The following is an 18,321-nucleotide window of genomic DNA, read 5'->3' on the forward strand; positions in this document are numbered from 1 at the left end:
GAATGCATGATTGGAGACTTCTCTGAGCCCCATCCCGCTATCTTCCTGTCTCTAGCACCAAGCAGGACTTAGCTACCCTTCCTTGTTGCAGAGTGATCGGTCTTAACAGAAGGTCCCCACCATCACCACTTGCCAGTTTTGTTGTTGTTCAGTCACTAAGGTGTGTCCAGCTCTTTGTGACCCTATGGACTGCAGCACGCCAGGCTTCCCTGTTCTTCACTATTTCCTGGTTTTGCTCAAACTCATGTCCATTGAGTCAGTGATGCCATCCAACCATCTCCATTCTCTGTCTCCTTCTCTTGTCCTCAGTCTTTCCCAGCATCAGGGTCTTTTCCAGTGAGTCAGCTCTTTGCATCAGGTGGCCAAAGTATTGGAGCTTCAGCTTTCAACATCTGTCCTTCTAATGAATATTCAGGGTTGATTTCCTTTAGGGTTGACTGGTCTGATCTCCTTGCAGTCCAAGTTTTAAAGACCATTTAAAGATAGTTCCATGCACTCCAAGGGGGCATTTTTAGCTTGCTGATGTCATCCACAGTTAGTTAGGACCAGAATCCTGTGGGAGTGAGTGCCTGGGTGGGTCCTCTCCTGCCGGGCCTCTCTGGAGATGCTGGCACGGGCCTGAGATGAGAATGTCAGGCTCACCGTGGGCCCACGCCTCCACCCCCACCCGTGAAGCGGCTGCAGCTGTTGCTAAGCAACCAGTTTATCTGCGCTGTCCTGGTCAGCAGATACAGAAGCAACTCCTGCTAGAGAGTTCCAGCTGGGAGACACCCAGGCGCTGGAACGTGAACTCTGCTAATGCCTACCACCTCTGACCCTCCCCTCTGTGCTGAGAGCCCCTCCTTCCTGGAGGTATGAGTTTGCCTTTGGAGACTGGAAAAAAAAAATGATCTAGATCATTGATGTGCTAATAGATTCAGCTTAAACTCAGAAGTTTAAAGTGATTTATACCTAAAGTTTATATCTTCATGTGTCTTCAAAACCCTTAAGAGGCAATTGATTGTATTACTCTGCATCAGAGAGTTCAGAAAATTGTGTTTATTCTCTAAGATCAAGAAGGTGCCACGCACGACTCTGCCCACCCCAGCTGGTGGGACCAGCTTGAAGTATCCGTAGCCCCCAGTTCACGCATGGTTCTCTGGACCTCTGTGGATCTTTAAGGGCTTCTTCAGGTCAGGTCCAGATTCTTCAGATTCAAACGTTTATGAGGATCAGGTACTAAAAAGTATCTACAGCGAGCCACTTCTATGCCAAGGAGAAGCCAAAGTATTGATAAGATGGCTTCTGCCTTTAAAGAACTTTTTTTTTTCCTTTTTCAAACTTTAGACTTCTTATTTTGTGTTGGGGTATAGGCGATTAATAATGTAGTGGTTGTTTCAGGTGAACAGCAAAGGGACTCAGCCATGCATATGCGTGTATCCATTCTCCCCAAGCCCCGCTCCCATCCGGGCTGCCACATAATACTGAGCAGAGTTCCATGTGCTATCTGGCAGGTCCTTATTGGTTTTCCATTTTTAATATAGCAGAGAACTTCTAATAACGGGTTGAGGAGGGACTTTACAGAATGCTCTAGAACAAAATTTCCCCAACATTCTCCATTCATGGTGCCCTTAATGTCTCAGTAATTTTTTCATGGTGCTCCTGGATCTGGCAATTCCATTTAGTAAGTCCAAATAATAAGACAGATTTGTCCCAGATACTTGAAAAAATAGCACCTAAATTGAAGGAATAAAAATATTTGCACTTCATTCTAAAATGATCAGATTCAGTTACACTGGGATACGAGTGCATCAAACCACAGAAGCAGCTAGAACACTGCACCCTCGTTTCCCAGCCTGCCCTGAGTTTTGCCTGATATTTTTGATTGTTTGTTTGGCTTTTATCACCGCGACTGCTGAAAGCCAAGCTTCACAGAGGTGGGAAGCTGTCGAAAGGCAGATAGTGTAATTCAGGATTGAAACTGTGAACCTTCTGAGGAGTAGCTCCCGCAGTGTCCAGCAGATGTCAAGTACCGTTACTGTGTTTTCCTCAAAAATGAAAAATACACTGCCGTTCCCCAGCAAGTTCAGTCTGGGACCACTGGATACCTTGGGTGCCGAGACATTCAGGCTGGGAACTATGGTTCTAAAGCACAGACACTAGTCGTGGAAACTACAAGACCAGGCAGAGCCTGGGCACCTCCTCCCATTGCTTCCTCAGGAAAGCCCTCAATAAGTGTTCTTGGGTTAAATGAATAATTACATGAAAATCCATGACGACAACTGGATTCCTCTGCAGTCGTGTTTTACTGCCTATGAAGTTGGCTTTAGAATTATAATGTACTTTTGTTTTTCCTTTTTTTTCAGTTTATGAATTTTTTAATGTATTTATTTTAATTGAAGGATCATTGCTTTACACTATTATGCTGGTTTCTGCCATGCATCAACATGAATCAGCCATAGGTAGACATATGTCCCCTGCCTCTTGAAACTCCCTCCCGCTTCCCACCCCATCCCACCCTCTAGGTTGTCAGAGAGCCCAGTTTGAGTTCCCCGCGTCACGCAGCCAGTTCCCGCTGGGTCCTTAATATGTGGTAGTGTGCGTGTTTCTGTGCTACTCTCTCCCCTCCCCCGCCCCCACCTGCCCAGGCCCACGAGTCTGCTTTCTGGGTCTGTATCTCCTCTGCTGCCTGAGAACAGGTTCATCCGTACCATCTTTCTAAATTCCCGGTATGTGCGCTGCTTCTGCTGCTGCTGCTGCTAAGTCGCTTCAGTCGTGTCCGACTCTGTGCGACCCCATAGACAGCAGCCCACCAGGCTCCCCCGTCCCTGCGATTCTCAAGGCAAGAACACTGGAGTGGGTTGCCATTTCCTTCTCCAAAGCATGAAAGTGAAAAGTGAAAGTGAAATTGCTCAGTCGTGTTGGACTCTTAGTGACCCCATGGACTGCAGCCCACCAGGCTCCTCCGTCCATGGGATTTTCCAGGCAAGAGTGCTGGAGTGGGGTGCCATTGCCCTCTCCGTGTATATGCACTAATATATGATATTTGTTTTTCACCTTCTGACTTACTTCACTCTGTACGTTAGGCTCTAGGTTCATCCACCTCATTAGCACTGACTCAACTGCATTCCTTCTTATGGCTGAGTAATATTCCATTGTATGTATGTACCACAGCTTCTTTATCCATTCATCTGTCGATGGACATCTAAGTTGCTTCCATGTCCTAGCTATTGTAGACAGTGCTGCAGTGAACACTGGGGTACACATGTCTTCTTCTGTTATACAGGGTATATGCCCTGTAAGTAATGGGATTGTTGGGTCATATGGTAGCTTTATTCCTAGTTTTTAAGGAATCTCCATACTGTCTTCCACAGTGGCTATATCAATTTACATTCCCACTAACAATGCAAGAGGGTTCCCTTTTCTCTGCATCCTCTCCCAGCATTTATTGTTTGTAGATTTTTTGGTGATGGCCTTTCTGACAGGTGTGAGGTGATATCTCATGCAATGTACTTTTTCAAGATGAGTCACAGGCACGAGGAGGGAACCAGAATATGGTTTGAATCCTGGCTTTACCACTTACTGGGGTGTGAATTTGGGCATCGACTCTTGAGGGTTTGGCTTTGTGGTTTGTGACATGGTGATGACGGTGACTCTCCAGGGCGTTGGGAGGAACTGACGAGCGCAGCTTCGCCTCACCAGGTGCTTTGTACCTCGTAATCCTTTCAATCAGTACGTGTAGTTGTTTCTATAGTCCTTCTTCCTGGGGTGGACAAGCAGACTTCAGTGTGATCAAGCATGACAAGCTTTTCTCAGGGTGAGGGGGGTGAGACTTGACTTGGAGGAGGGAAGGGAACAACCCACAGCTGTCTGCTCTCTAGGGGTCTTAACGACACCCTGCCCCACTGTGGAAAAGAGCGAACCAAGCCTGGGTCTCTGTCCCTGTTCTCTGTCTGCATCTGGCACATCTTTAGGGCTTCTGCTGTGTCTCAGCATCTGGGCATCCCCCCGCAGTCCGGTACAAGGCTGCTGAGTGGTCAGGTGTTCAGGAGCCCCAGGCCAGGCTTATTCCAGCTCTGTGCCCTGCAGAACCCTCTCTGGGGGTCAGTGAGAGTCCCTTCCACTCAGGAGCATCCACAGGATTATGGAGAGCCTTCAGAGCCTTTATCACCTGTACCCCTGCCTCCTTCAGGGTCTCACAGTGGAAGAGAGAGTATTAAGACTTGACTCAGCCCACTCTTTTTTCTGTAAAGTGAGGTTGTTTCCACCTGACATCACCAGGCAGCCCACGAAACTTCTAGCTTCTCAGGCTTTCAACTAGCATTGCTCAGGCAGACACAGACCCAGACGCACCCAGTTGGAAGTTGCTGCCAACTAGGCTTTTGCCTTTAAAAGAGTCTGCATTGTTTACAAGTTGTTGCCAAAACAAAACAACAAGACCTCCAAAGCTCTAAGACTCACCCTAGCCAGTACCTGGGCCTTTCAGCCACGGTTGGCTAAACCTGCTGAAACCTTCATAGGCTCAGTGCAGGGGGTTGTCGACTGGTCCAGAGATGAAAAATCGAACACTATCTCTTTAAGAGAAAAGGCTGGGGCAGGGAGGATGTGGCTGGCATCTGGGTTGCTCCAGGGTGGCCTGGATCTCTGTGCCCAATTAAGGGCGTTGTAAACTTTCCCCTGCCACCCTCACCCTCTCCAAGTCTTGCCCATTTCTAAGGTTCTGAGCTCTGTGGACAAGACCCTCATCCTAGTGATGATGGGAGCACAGATGCGTCCAAATATCAGCAGCAACCAAGGGTGAGGGGCGGTTCTCAGGAAAGAGGGGTTCTGATCCGCAGCCTAGATCACCGCTGAGCTTCAGTTATTTACAGGAGCAGCTGCTAAGGTGCTCAGCTGAATGTCTCACACTGGTTTTGCCTTTCCGTTTGCCTGTCCTTGCCTCCCTGGGCCTCACACATAGCCAGTAATGCCAGGGGTGTGCCCAGTGTCAAGTGAATCAGCACCCCAGCTGGTGCCTGTCAGCTCTGCCCTTTGTTTTCATTCACGAGAGCGCCCAGCATCCAGCCCCAGGATTCCAGGCAGAGAACGATGCAGCAGATTTGTTTTTTCAGGGGACACTTTTCTACTGCATCTCAGCAGTAACTTCATTCTTGAATTAGGTTTATTTCTTCCTGAAGACTTTCCTAAGTACTATTCATTTCCTATTCTCATCAGTCCTACCAAACTGGAAGGGCCAGATGATTGTTGTTGTTCAGTCACCAAGTCGTGTCCGACTCTTTATGACCCCATGGACTGCAGCACGCCAGGCCTCCCCTTCCCTCACCATCTCCCAAAGTTTGCCCAAGTTCATGGCCATTGAATTGGTGATGCCGTCCAACCATCTCATCATCTGTCACCCTCTTCTCCTTCTGCCTTCAACGGGGCCAGATATCTGCCCCATTTCAAGATGGTTTGCACATGGCATCAGGAACAAAGCCAGACTTAGGACCCATTTTGACTTCAAGTCTTGGCACCTTACGCACCCGCTTTGCTGCCCTGTACTTATCTCCCTGCCCACCCCATCTCTTTCAATTTTTGTTGCTTTCAGAGCTGACATGGGCAGCTTTTATCTGGATGCATTATTAAATTCAGCTGACATTTATGAGCACTTTTCATGTGTCAGGATAGTACCTATATGTCATTTCACACTTAAGGCAGCCTTGTGAAGAAGGCGTTATTATTCCAATTTCATAATAAGGGAACTGAGCTCACTCAGTGTCAGATGGCTTGGGTCACACCGTTCCAAATGCCAGAATCTGAACTTCAGTCTGCATCCCCTGACCCCCATTCCACTTCCTCGCTCCAATAAATCACGTGGGATCTTGGGCTGCTTTATTTATAGACTCTCAGTGCTTCCTCTGCACTGAAATCAATCTCAGAAAGAAGTCCAGAAAGCTTGTAAACCTGTTGTACTAGAGAAGCATGTTAACTGCCAACCACAGAAACTGCCTGGCTGATTTTATCAGAATGGAATTTTTCAAAAGGACATTAATGCATCACAGAAATGTTCAGGAGCCCGGGGAGACAGCCTTGGAAAACAAGAACAAAGACAGACTTTGGCAGCTGGAATCGGTCCAGATGACACAGAGGAACCCCACCAATGTGGATGGACCTGGTTGCTTGCATTGATGCTGGTCCTGGGCTGCAGGGGCCGTCATTGGCGTCACTGTCACTGCTTTGGAAGTTGAGGTTGCTATCCCTCCTGCTGGCCTGGACTCTCCACACTTCAGCTTCTTTGGGTACCAGGCCCAGGTAGTATCCCTGGCTGGCCAAACCCAAGTGTGCCTGTGCTTTTGCTGCAAAGGCTGCTGGGAAACAACCCCCGGCTTGGCTTCCATAATGGGAAGATGCTCTGCTTCCTGCCAAGACGCCCAAAGTGGGAAATTTCCACGTGGAGCAGGCTGATGTGGGTGCATGACAGCCCCTGAACATCACAAATCTGTACCACTCCGCCCTAAACACACACAAACACCCTAGTTCATTCTAGATTACTTCTCTGTTTCTAATCCTCACTACCCTCCCCACCCCTTGTCACAGACTTGGTCTGAGACCTGGAAGAGTGCTTTGGGAAGTGGTTTGTTAATGATTATGCTGACCTGCTGGTTCTCAGCCCTGGCTCTGGATTGCCTTCTGGCTGTGGGAGGGGTTTCTTATCCTTGGTCCCAAGAGTAGAAACAGGAGCTCTTGAATTAAAGATGGTCCCACAGCTGACTTGTTCCCTCTGCTTCTGGCCGAAGGGTGAGATCCATTGTTTCAGGGTATTGAGCTGCTTTCCTTTCCTGGGCAGCTTTCTGGCTATATTTATTGTTTATTTCTGGAGGTGTTTATTCCTCCAAGGATCTGTGTTCCTGGGCTTCACAGCATGGCGGGAGTGTGGCCCCACAGTGGTTTGGCTGCTGCCTCTGTGTTTCTCAGGGCTGAAGTGTGTGGCAAGGCCCAGTGCTGCCCGGTCCCTCTGCCAAGATGTCAGGTGCTGCGTGCAGAAGGCTGGGGCCCTTTCCTTTGTTCAGTGTGGGAACCCAGTCACCACGTGGCCTGTTCCCTCAGCCTGTCTCCTCCTGATCATATTCCTTCAGTTGCTCTTCGAGTTCACTGCTGTCGACTAAAAAAAAAATAAATGTCCAACTGGAGAGTTGTGAGTTAAGCTTTGTTTGGGGCAAAATGAGGACTGCAGCCTGGGAGGCAGCATCTCAGAGGGCTCCGAGAGCCTGCTCCAAAGTGGCAGTGGGGGAAAGTCAATATATAAGGTTTTGGAGAAGGGGGAGTTCAATACCATGAAGCACTCATTTTACAAAAGGGTTTCTGTTAGTCATGAGGGTCTGATGTCACCATGAAGGGATTTAGTGCTTCTCTAGATATGAGGAGATGCAAGGATTGAGATCATACATCCAACTCTCTGAAGACCTGTGCTATCAGATTCCCTGGAGCACTAGCTCCTCCCTCCACCCTGAACTCCCTCAGGGCTTGTCGAAGGTCAACAGCTGTAGCAGCTGTTCAATCTCCGTAGAGGCAGATGGCAAATGCCTTTGTTGTTCAGTCCTTGGCAATGCTCTTGGTAAGTGCCATTTTGTAGTTGACACTGCCCAGGTGTATCTACCTGTCCAGGATGACAGTGGCTGTGGTCCTCCCAGGCGGGACCTCCAGCCCGCCCCCTCCAAGCAGTAACTGGCTTCTGCCATCCCCCCATTGCCTTTCCTGATGGCTTCTCAGCTCTGTGCTGGGCTCTAGCTGGGCCCAGAGGGCTTGGGCTTCTTTTCTCAACCCACCTGGTGCTCTGAAGTTCAGTCCTATAAAGCTGCTCCCACCCTCCCATTAGTAGCAATTCCCGACATGGAAAATAGAAGACATAGAGCCTTGGGATCACAGAACTGAATTTGCAGGCAGACCTGCCGTCTTTCTATGGTCTTGGGCAATCCCTTTTAGCCTCGGTCCTCTATTCTGGACAAATGGGGATAATGATGCCCGTGTGATGCTTAACTGAGCTGACGGGAAGCCTGAGCACCTGGTGGGTTCATAACTGTTACAGCTCTCCTTCCCTTCCTTGTGCTTTTTCCAGCCCCCCAGAGGCCAAGTCTGCCACCTTCCTGGCACTGTTCCTATTACCGCTGTCTACAGGGAGCCCTGAATTGAGGACACAATCTCCGTGGTAATGAGCAGACTAATAATAGATTGTAAAAAGCCTAGAGTAGCTCACCAAGTCCTATTTGATGAGTAAAAACTACCACAAGAGCATAAAAGCAAAGGGAGGTCTGGAAGGAATGTTGGCACGTGTCTGAAGCCCTTTGCTTGGAAAATACTTGAGAATCTTTCTCTACTTGGGTCTTTCTCGGGCTCGCAGGCAAATGAAGGACCTGGGATGGGGTCATTTGAGTATGACCTTTGCCCTGATCCGGGTGGACCTAATCTCATCACAGGAGTCCTTTAAGGACAGAGTTCCCTCTAGCTGGTGGCAGAAGGGGAAGCCAGAGAGATTCCAAGCGTGGGAAGAATTTCCTTCCACGTGATACTGTTTCTGGCCTGAAGATGGTGCCTCTAGAGGCTGCAAGGAAAGCAGCAGCGACCTCAGGCATGCAGCCCCAAGGAACTGAATTTGGCAGACAATCTGAGCTGGGAAGCCTGTTCTTTCCAGGAGCAGCCTTGTGAAACCCTAAGTAGAGACCCAGCTGCGCCCGCCTGGACTTCTGATCTAGAAAACTGTGAGACAGCAAGTGGGTGCTGCTTTCAGCTGCCACGTGTGTGGCCGTTTTTAGGGCAGCAGTAGAAAGCTAACAGAGCCACGCTGCGGGGACTGGTAGGGACTGTGGTCTATTGCACGTGCACGACCGCTGTTCACTCCAACCGCTTGTTGGTGTGCAGGAGACTCTGGGGGAAGAAATCCAGTGTTTCTGGATCTTTCTATCTTTAAAATAGTGTGAAGTATACTGTTTTTTTAAAGTAAAAAAAATCTGGGTGAATATACCTATGATCCCTTCACTAAAGCATAACTCCTCTTAGATGGAAAGTGTTTGCTACTTTTTTTTTCTTTGAGAAGTTGCCTGGTTTAAAGTCTTGTCTTCCATTCATATACATATTACATATACAGTGAGGACAGTATTTCTCTGTAGTGTTGACTTGCTGTCAACAATTAGGGACTCAGGTTTTGTCGGGGACTCCGGGGGAGGTGGCTTTGGGAGCTAACAGGTATGTCCCACGCTTTTGGGTGTGTGGAGAGAACTCCCGCTATAATTAGGAGGAAGTACAGATTTCTTTATTTCTCTGCAGCTATCCAGATCGCCATTCTAAGCCCCATCTTTAGGGACGAAGGTAGGAAGTAGAATGATAGTGAATCTGGTCATCTCACCCAACCTGATCACTTATATTTTCTTTTAAGTACCTTGGTCTCTTTACACGAGTCTGGTGGCCCAGGAGTTCAGCACTCTGCCCTTTGCCCGCCACTAACTGCAGAATGTGACTGCTTCTATGGTGAAAGTGAGGCTTAGGTAACTGGCTGTTCCCTGGATCCAGATGGTGCCTCTGACTCCTGGCTTGTCCACGTGTGTGGTGGTGGTAGTGGTACAGGCCACGCCCCAGGGTAATAACCACTGACGTGCGGTACGTGTCATTTGGCTCTTTAGGACCAACACAGCAGGACCCACGGTCCTGGCCGTTTCCCTTTGTCCCCAAGTCCTGACCATTGCAGCCACTGCATCCAGCCCCAGACCTCTGTCCCCCCAGGGACCCTCTTACCACCTCCCTGCCCCCCTCACTTGGGTGTCTGCATGTGCCACCTCTAGGCAGGGAGGTTGGGAAACTTGCCTCTAGCCTAGAAGGTCTCTGGCTCCCACCTATCTACCTGCTGTTTCTAAACCTCTCCTCTTGGTCCCCTTGGGCTAGAAGTGGTGAGCTTTTCTTTTCTCTCCTGGGGATGTCCAGGCTGGAAGGAGCTAGAAGGAGCTGGCTAGAAACTTCCCAAGATTATCTCCTCAACCTGTATTAGCCATAGTATTGGTGTACATGTTCATGCTCAGTCCTGACTGAGGCTGAACTGATTGTGTCTGACTCTCTGTGACTCCATGGACTATACAGTCCATGGAATTCTCCAGTTCAGAATACTGGAGCAGATAGCCATTCCCTTCTCCAGGGGATCTTCCCAACCCAGGGATCAAACCCACATCTCCCACACTGCAGGCGGATTCTTTACCATGTGAGCCACCAGGGAAGCCCAAGAATACTGGAGTGGGTAGCCTAGTCCCTTCTCCAGTGGATCTTCCTGACTCAGGGATCAAACAGGGGTCTTCTGCATTGCAGGCGGATTCTTCACCAGCTGAGCTACCAGGAACCAATAAGGAAACCCCCAATTAGAAGTGTGTCAGGAGCGCTCTCCCTGTTGTGGGTATTATAGGAGCTATAATTAGAATATACCATTGTATGTGAAACCATCTGAGAAAATCTAACCCCTGACGGGTTCCTGTGCAAGAGGAAGACTGACGACAAGCCAGAGTACTGGGGGAAAGTCCATAAGAGGTTGGTGGAATGTGGGCTGGTCTGCAAGGGAAGGTTTTGTACAGAACAGCACTTGAACATCTAATTCAGTTCGGTATCAAGTCCCATCCATATTAACCCACACTGACCTCCTTTCGTTGGCTTCCCCCCACTCTTTCAGAGCCCACTGACAGCATCCTTGACAAAAGGAGCTGAAGACGCATCACCCTGACCCATTTCCATCTCAGGTTTGAAATTAGAAGTTGCTATGGGAGACTTTGAATTGTCACCCAGCTGGGCATTGGGCACCCCTGGCACCCCCACCACTGTTTCCCAGTTTCTGGTGCTCACCACAGCCAGTTGCACTACCTCCTGGGAGCTCCCTCTGTGGTGCCCTGGGCATTGCCCCTCTGTGACAGTCACACTGGGCCAGCCAGAATGGGAGCACGTGTCTGGGGATCAGATCCCAGCTGTCCTCACCATTGAGTTGCGGTGCCGCGGGCAAGTAGCTTCCCCTTGCAGAGGCTCGGTTTTCGCATCCGTGAGGTGGGGACAATGTGCGTTTCTGCCTTGTGGGGTTGTGTCCATGAAAAAAAAAAAGGAAGGGTGTGTAAAATACGTAGCCTCTTCTGGCACAGAGCCAGTGTTCCGTGAATGGTGGTGGTTGCTATTTTAAATTCTGTTGGGAGTATTGAGAATGCATCAGAATTGGGCTGTGAGTTAGGAAGTCGTTTGTCAGGAACTGTCATGGGGATTGAAGATGAAGGATTTAACCTCTCCAAGGGGGTTCTGCTCCCAATTTATACGGAGGAAGGCCCAGAGGGCAGAGTGGGGTTTAGATAGGTCATTTCAGCTGATGTGCATTCTCAGCGGAAAGAAAACGTGTGTGGGGGGTGAGGGGGGTAGAGATATGGCCGTAGGATGGGAATAAGGAAGAAAGGAAGGGACTGAGCTGGACTAAGTGGAGTGTCACAGAGGGTGAACCTGACCAAAGGCCCGTGTCTCTGGGTACAAGGAACGTAGGATTTCAAGTAGCCCTGTCTGTTCAGATACCTAGTTCGGTTGAAGCCAGAGATTTATCTTGGTCTTTAAAAACTTTTTCCTTCACTATAAACGTTAGCTCTGCTTGATTTCCTTTGAATTAGAGACCCTTTTAAGACTCCACTGACCCTCTTATTCAGAAAATTTAACATCAGGATACACACAATTTTTTGTAAGTAATCTAATTTTTGTGGTTTCTCAGACCCAGGTTAAACATATTTTATATTTTTTTAAACAGTGAAAATCTTGTTTAATTCAAATTGCATCTCAAAAGAATTTTTTTAAAAAACACTCTTGTTTTAGACCATTTTCTAAATGAGACCTGAAGCTGCTGAACAAACAGGTGAACTCTTACCTATGCTTCAGAACCCTGCCCAAATGTCCCCTCTCCAGCAGAGTTTTGTATCATATCCAAGTCAGTTGGGTAGCCCCTCCTTCTGCTCTCATTGTTCATCCCTCTATTAGACCCTATAATCTATTAGATCCCATAATCACTCATTTCCTGGTTGGTTTCTTCTTCTAAACTGTGAGCTCCTTTTCATCTTTTTTACTCTTTTTTTGTGTGTGCCTAACACAGAAATATTGAAGGAAAGGAATGTAAATGAAGAGAATGAGTTCCCCATTGGAAATGCAAGGAAAGCCCTCTCTTATCTTGTGTGAAGGGGAGAGAGAACTAGGAAGCCATATCCTATGGGACTTCTTGTGGGGGCTCTGCCAGCCTGTAGGACCAGCATCCACTCTGTCTTTCAGAAGATTAGGGGCTGTCAACAGAAGTGGAATCACCAGGAAGAACCGGTGGAAAAGGAGCACTGGCCTCAAAGATCATCGAAGATAAGGGAGTGTGTGATTGGAAATGTGCTGGGAGCGAGGGATGTTTTGAAGTTCCAGGCTGACTGTGCTAAAGAAGGGCTCTAAGTGGCCGGGTGGCAGCGATTCTCTGGGGATCCAGGGATAACCTACCTGATCCAGGGCAGGAGAGCACAGCTGCTCTGTGGACAGAAGAAAGCATGTGTCTTTCCCCAGAAGTGTCAATGGGGAACCCCTTACTCCACTCCTGGGGGCAGGGTCCCTGGGATGGAGTATCAGCTCCCATAAAAACTCTGGTCTCTGGAAAGAGAGACAGGTGGGTTCACAGCCATAGTGTGGAGACCCTGGGCTTGGAGGGTGTGATGGCGCAGCTGCCTGAATTCTACTTTAGGGTCCTTTGGTTGGAAACTCCTTCCCTGTGGCACTGAGTCTTCCCAGGGCATGGATGTTTAGGATCAGTTACACAGCACACCTGGGGGCTTCCCAGGCAGCACTAGTGGTAAAGAATCCACTTTTGGATTCCACGCGAGGCAGGAGACGCAGGAGACTCGGGTTTGGTCCCTGATTCTGGAAGATTCCTTGGAGGAGGGCATGGCAACCCACTCCAGTATTCTTGTCTGGAGAATCCCATGGATAGGGGAGACTGGCCAGTTACAGTCCATAGGGTTGCAAAGAGTTGGCACGACTGAAGCGACTTAGCACACACGCACGCAGCACACTCTCAGCAGAAAAACTCTCCGTCTCCCCACGAAGGACTTCAGGATGGCGGTAAAACTCCCGCAATGATTTCATGTAAAGGCTCCTAACACAGAGCAGGCGCACTGCCTTGCACATGGTACCTTCACCTTCCAGAAATTTACCATCATCTCATTTTCTCCCCAGCTTTAGCTCCGTGACTTGGGTGAGAAGGCATTAATCTCACCACTTTAAGCACTGGGAGCTCTTACTTTATTTGCTGACAGAGGACCTTGAACTTCATAAAGTAAGTTGGTTCCAATCCGAAGGCTTCCAAAAGACCCAACTTAAGATCTTTGTCCTCATGGAAAGGGGCAGATGGTTTTCGTGGAGGTGGGTTAGGAAGACTTTCCCACAACATCCGGGCCGGTTGCTGTGTGTTTTCTGCCACCCACCAGAGTCACGTTGTGACCCCCTGACAAATACAGCAAGGTTCTTAGACAGCTGCTTTTGGTGTCATCACAGGGCCCCATGTGGAGCGTGCTGAGCATGGGACCCTGGTATTGCTGGAGGGAACAGCAGGGTGACCACCGACTGCCATCGTCATGAGTGTCAAGAAAGCTCCCGCTGTTCCTTTACATCACTTTGAGCACAAATGTTGTTGTTCAGTCATGTCCGACTCTCTGCGACCTCATGGACTGCAACCCGCCAGGCTTCCCTGTCCTTCACCATCTCCTGGAGCTTGTTCAAACGCATGTCCGTCGAGTCAGTGATGCCATCCAACCATCTCATCCTCTGTGACCCCCTTCTCCTCCTGCCCTCACTCTTTCCCAGCATCAGGGTCTTTTTCAATGAGTTGGCTTATCACATCAGGTGGCCAAAGTATTGAGCTTCAGCTTCAGCATCAGTCCTTCCAGTGAGTATTCAGGGTTGAAACTCTTCCGCTGCTTGGCAAATGTCTGGGGTTTGGCCAAGTACACAGTGGTTTTCCTTGGGCACTCGGGATTGTCCCCAGTCTATTTCACATCGCCTGTTTATTCGGAGTGGAATCAGGTCCATGTGTTTCGAGTCCCTTTGTTTGATTCTCTGCTGCGTGATTTTTTTTTTTATGTTTGTTTTTGTTGTGGTAAAGCTCAATATAAAACATGTTATTTTAACCATATTTAACTGTACAGTTCAGTGGCGCTAAGTACATTCACATTATTGCACAACTCTCCTCATTATTCTCTCTCAAATTTTCCACTTTCTAAACTGAAACTCTGTCTCCAGTAAACATTGAGTCTTCATTCCCTCTCCCCACCCCTGGGGCCTCTGTCTGCTGCATGATTTTCTCTAAGATTGTTTGAGGCTCTAAAGTTTTGGATGTTTTGCTTTAGAAGGACACATCTCACCACAAGACAATAGGAACCCCAAACCTAAAGGAAATGTGTGTGTGTGTGTGTGTGTGTGTGTGGTGCTCTGAGAGACATGTGGATGCAGGGCTGTGGGGCCAGCCCTGCTGTCCTTCTGGTAAAGCTGTGTGCCCAGGAGTGCCAGATCATAGGCTGTCCTATTGAGGTTTACAAAGCGGAGACCAGGCGGGTGATTTTCCCTTTAGGAGTCAGCCATGGCTGCCTTGGCGGTGGGCAGCCTTTGAGGGCAGGCAGCCCTCTGCCTCTCCCTGACCTCCTCAGTTCCTGTCTCCCTGGGAAAATCTACTTACTTTCACAGCAAAGGAAGGTCAGAGCCTTGGGCTTAGGGAGGTGCCTCTACTTATTATTTCCTTTCTAACACGAAATGGGGAAGGCTTTTCTCTCAAGAGCCCACCCCAGCACTTTCTCTGGGAGTGGCAAGAAAGGCGAGGTGCTAAGTCATGAAAATCAGGAAGGCACCAGGGACCTACGGTATTTCTGGAGAACCAGACCCGAAGCCCAGGCTGACAAGGGTGATTTGGAGGGCAGGGACCTGTCTGCTTTCTTTGGGAAAAATTCCTACACACAGTGGCATCTGACACACCAGACTATGGGCTGTGCCACCCCTCTGCATAGATAACGCAGGCTCCCTTCACATGGCTCATGATTCTGGGGGTGAGAGGAATGCTCTGCGCCACATGGATGCACACACAGCACACACACACTACACAAACACACAGAGCGTGTGATGACTGCGAGTCCACGGTTAGAATGCTATTCTTTCAGCCTATGTCCTCGATTCTTGTTAAACTGCTAAGGACATTGGAGTTTCAGGTTCTGGGCATTTTGGAAGGGCAGACTTTGATGGGGAAGAAAAGAAGGCCAAGAAAACCTAAGGACTTTGTGGGGGGTGGGTCCCAGAGTGGACTTTTAAAAAGCCCCACCAAGAAGTAGAGTTGAGGAAAGATTGTGTAAAAGAGAAAAAATAAACTGTGCTTTATAGATATGTGAGGGGTCTGCTAGCTCTGAGTTAGGGGTTCCCTTTAAGTTGGAAGCAATATCTTATGTTTTTAAACAATACATTAATCCAGAAAAGAGCAGATATACGTATACATATAGCTGATGCCCTTTGTATAATAGAAACTAACACAACACTGTAAAGCAACTGTAGTCCAATAAAAAGAGCCCAGTATGTTATAAGGGTTTCCACAGGGCTTCCTGGGTAGCTTGGCTGGTAAAGAATCTGCCTGCAATGCAGGTTCAATCCCTGGGTCAGGATGATTCCCTGGAGAAGGGACTAGGCTACCCACTCCAGTATTCTTGGGCTTCCCTGGTGGCTCAGATGGTAAAGAATCCACCTGCAATGCAGGAGATCAGGGTTCAGTCCCTGGGTCGGAAAGATCCCCTGGAGGAGAGCGTGGCAACCCACTCCAATATTCTTGCCTGGAGAATCACATGGGCAAAAGAGCCTGGTGGGCTACAGTCCATGGGGTCGCAGAGAGTCAGACATGACTAAGCGACTAAGCACAGCACAGGAGTTATCTTATAACTTACGATGGAGATACCTATCCTGCAGAACCCTAGGGGGCCATCCATGAGCTAGGGACGTGGGTACAGTTTTGTGAATTGATCTTATTGAGAGAGTACATAGCCATCACCAGGATCATGAAGTCGGGAAAATGGGCGGGAAGACCTGGCAACAGAGCCTGAGCCTCAGCAGCATCACGAGTTCAGCGTCGGTGGGGCTTCTCCCAGCTCTCTGGGCACAACGGGGGCAGGTCCGAGAGCTCTGGGACCTTGGCTTTGAAGGGCCCTTCTGCCATCACATGAAGTCTTTATGACTCCTTTGGCCCTAAAAAAACCCAATGTTTCTCTGACCATAAAAATACAAACTTAGAAAATGGTAGTGAAGAAAATAAAGATCAGTCTTGATTGTATTAATTAATTAACCACCGTAAACATTTTGACGTATTCTCTTTTTTTTTTGTCCTTTTAAGAGAGAGTTGAGATCATAGTATGTCTATGAATAGAGCCCTTTCACTTAACATGACCTCATAATCATCTTGCTTGTCACTAAAAAGTCTTTATGAGCATCGCTTTCAATGGTTGCACAATCTTCCATTATGCGGCTGTATTACAGCTTACTTACACATTCTTCTATCGTTGGGCACTTGCATTGTTGTTAGCTTTTCACTTTAATAAATAATGCAGTGAGAGTCATCTTTGGGCAAGAAGCTGTGATCGCATTTTAGAAGATTTCTTTATGACAGATTCCTAGAAGTCTCTTCTGATTTTTGAAGATACAGTATTGTGTGCCAAGACGTTGCCAAGACCCATCTGTAAAGTGTGGACATTGAAAAGGACTGTAGGCAGAGACATGGAGCCAGGCAGCAATACTCACTGGTTTCCGGCACACACGTGCATGCTGCTAAAGTGCTGTGGGCATCGTGGAGACCTAAGAAATTAGAATGCCCAACCTTGTTCCTTGAGGAAGCTGCTGTCTCTTGTGGGATCACAATATAGTTAAACAGGCAAAGGAAGAGATGCCTGTGTCTCAGAATCTTGGGAGACCCACGCATGCATTTTTCTGGAAAGGGAGTCAATAGCTTTCATCAGTGTCTTTTCATCTACAGAGCTTCAAAGAATTACCCGTGAGTTGATTGCTTTGGGTATGTGGAGGGGAGTGGATTATTTTTCTCAATTTATGTTTTCTTTTACTATTTTATCTTATCATTCTTGTAGTAGAAAAGTCAGGTCAACTTCTTTTTTCATGTGTCATTAATATGACTGGTAGCTGAGAAGATGGCCATCAGGGATGGTTTTGCAGACCATGAGGTAGGGAGCGGCCACAGCCTGTGCCCAGCAGGTGTGAGGCAGATTTGGGCAACCTTTTGTCACCTGTACCTGTGTGGCCTGCTAATCTGTTTACATAGAAAGCTGCTCCTGCCAGCAGGAGCCCAGTGCCGATAGGATCATATTATCAGAACGCGATGTCACACAAGTGCACAGGACAACCCAGGCTTTCCTTATCCCTCTGCTGGAGCCTCAGTCTTCACCTGGTTGCTCAGACTTCAAGAAGCTTCTTGCTGCTCATTCACAGGCATCAGGACAGCCAGTCCAACTCTGCTAACGTAGAGGAGGCCAGGAGATGGGGCTGGTGTGTGGGCTCCATGCCTTTCACTTGGGGCCAGAATTTGATGTACACTTGGAGACTGACAGCCACCGGTTGTATTTATTTTCTCCCATCTGTGCCGGGCACTTCCATTGCTCCGCTTGCTCTTCCAGTGGGAAAATGAGAGTCCCACGTGCCGATAGCCTTGCCCAGGCATTTCCACCGGACAGACACTCACAGTCGTAGGTCTTCCACGGGACCCTCTTACCTCAGCTGGGGGGCAGTGTTCGTGGATTTTGTCAAGTCAGGTTCCCGTGGTCGAGACAGCCGGGTCTCATGGCACCATCTCCCCTGTGGCCTGTCCCCGTCTGTGGCTGGAGTGCTCCACAGTGGGGGTCGATGTGCGGGACATGACAGCATAGCAGAGACCTCGTAGAAGGCAAGGTGCCTTGTCTCAAGCTCCCCAATCTGGCTTGCTAACAAATCTGTATGATTTTTTAAATTATTAAATTATTACTTTATTTTTTTGAGTCCCACATGACTGTTTCTCCAGGTTCAGCTGAGTTTTTCTTCCCTGACCCTTTATCTTGGAGTAAATCCTCTTCTCCTTTCACTCTCCTAGCCTTTGATCCTTTGTCTTCTCTTGACCCAGAACAGCTTAGTTTCCTAAAGTGCATCCATCTCCCTGGAACTTACGTACCCAGTATAGTCATGGTGCAGACACGCTAAATCACTATAAGCGTAATTCTTACTTGGTCTCAACTCCATTGCCAGAGGTGCCAATACCCCCAGTCTCCAGGGCTGAGTCACCGCCCA

The 18,321-nt window shown here is 48.5% G+C and overlaps 1 protein-coding gene across 3 annotated transcripts in view; it reads left to right on the forward strand.

Annotated features, from left to right (window-relative positions):
• GFOD1 (glucose-fructose oxidoreductase domain containing 1) overlaps positions 1–18,321 on the forward strand; it is a 103,490-nt gene that overhangs the window by 73,902 nt on the left and 11,267 nt on the right. Inside the window, exon 1 of one of the 3 annotated variants that reach the window (XM_024984140.2) lies at positions 13,600–13,918. The exons of 1 other annotated variant lie outside the window; for it this stretch is intronic. The gene's annotated coding sequence lies outside the window, so the exon portion shown is untranslated. Of the gene's footprint in view, positions 1–13,599; positions 13,919–13,941; positions 17,045–18,321 lie in introns of those variants that run through there. One more of the 3 variants, XM_024984141.2, reaches the window with a different exon arrangement.

This window comes from Bos taurus, chromosome 23 (assembly GCF_002263795.3).
Source record: "Bos taurus isolate L1 Dominette 01449 registration number 42190680 breed Hereford chromosome 23, ARS-UCD2.0, whole genome shotgun sequence".
Lineage (NCBI taxonomy): Eukaryota > Metazoa > Chordata > Mammalia > Artiodactyla > Bovidae > Bos > Bos taurus.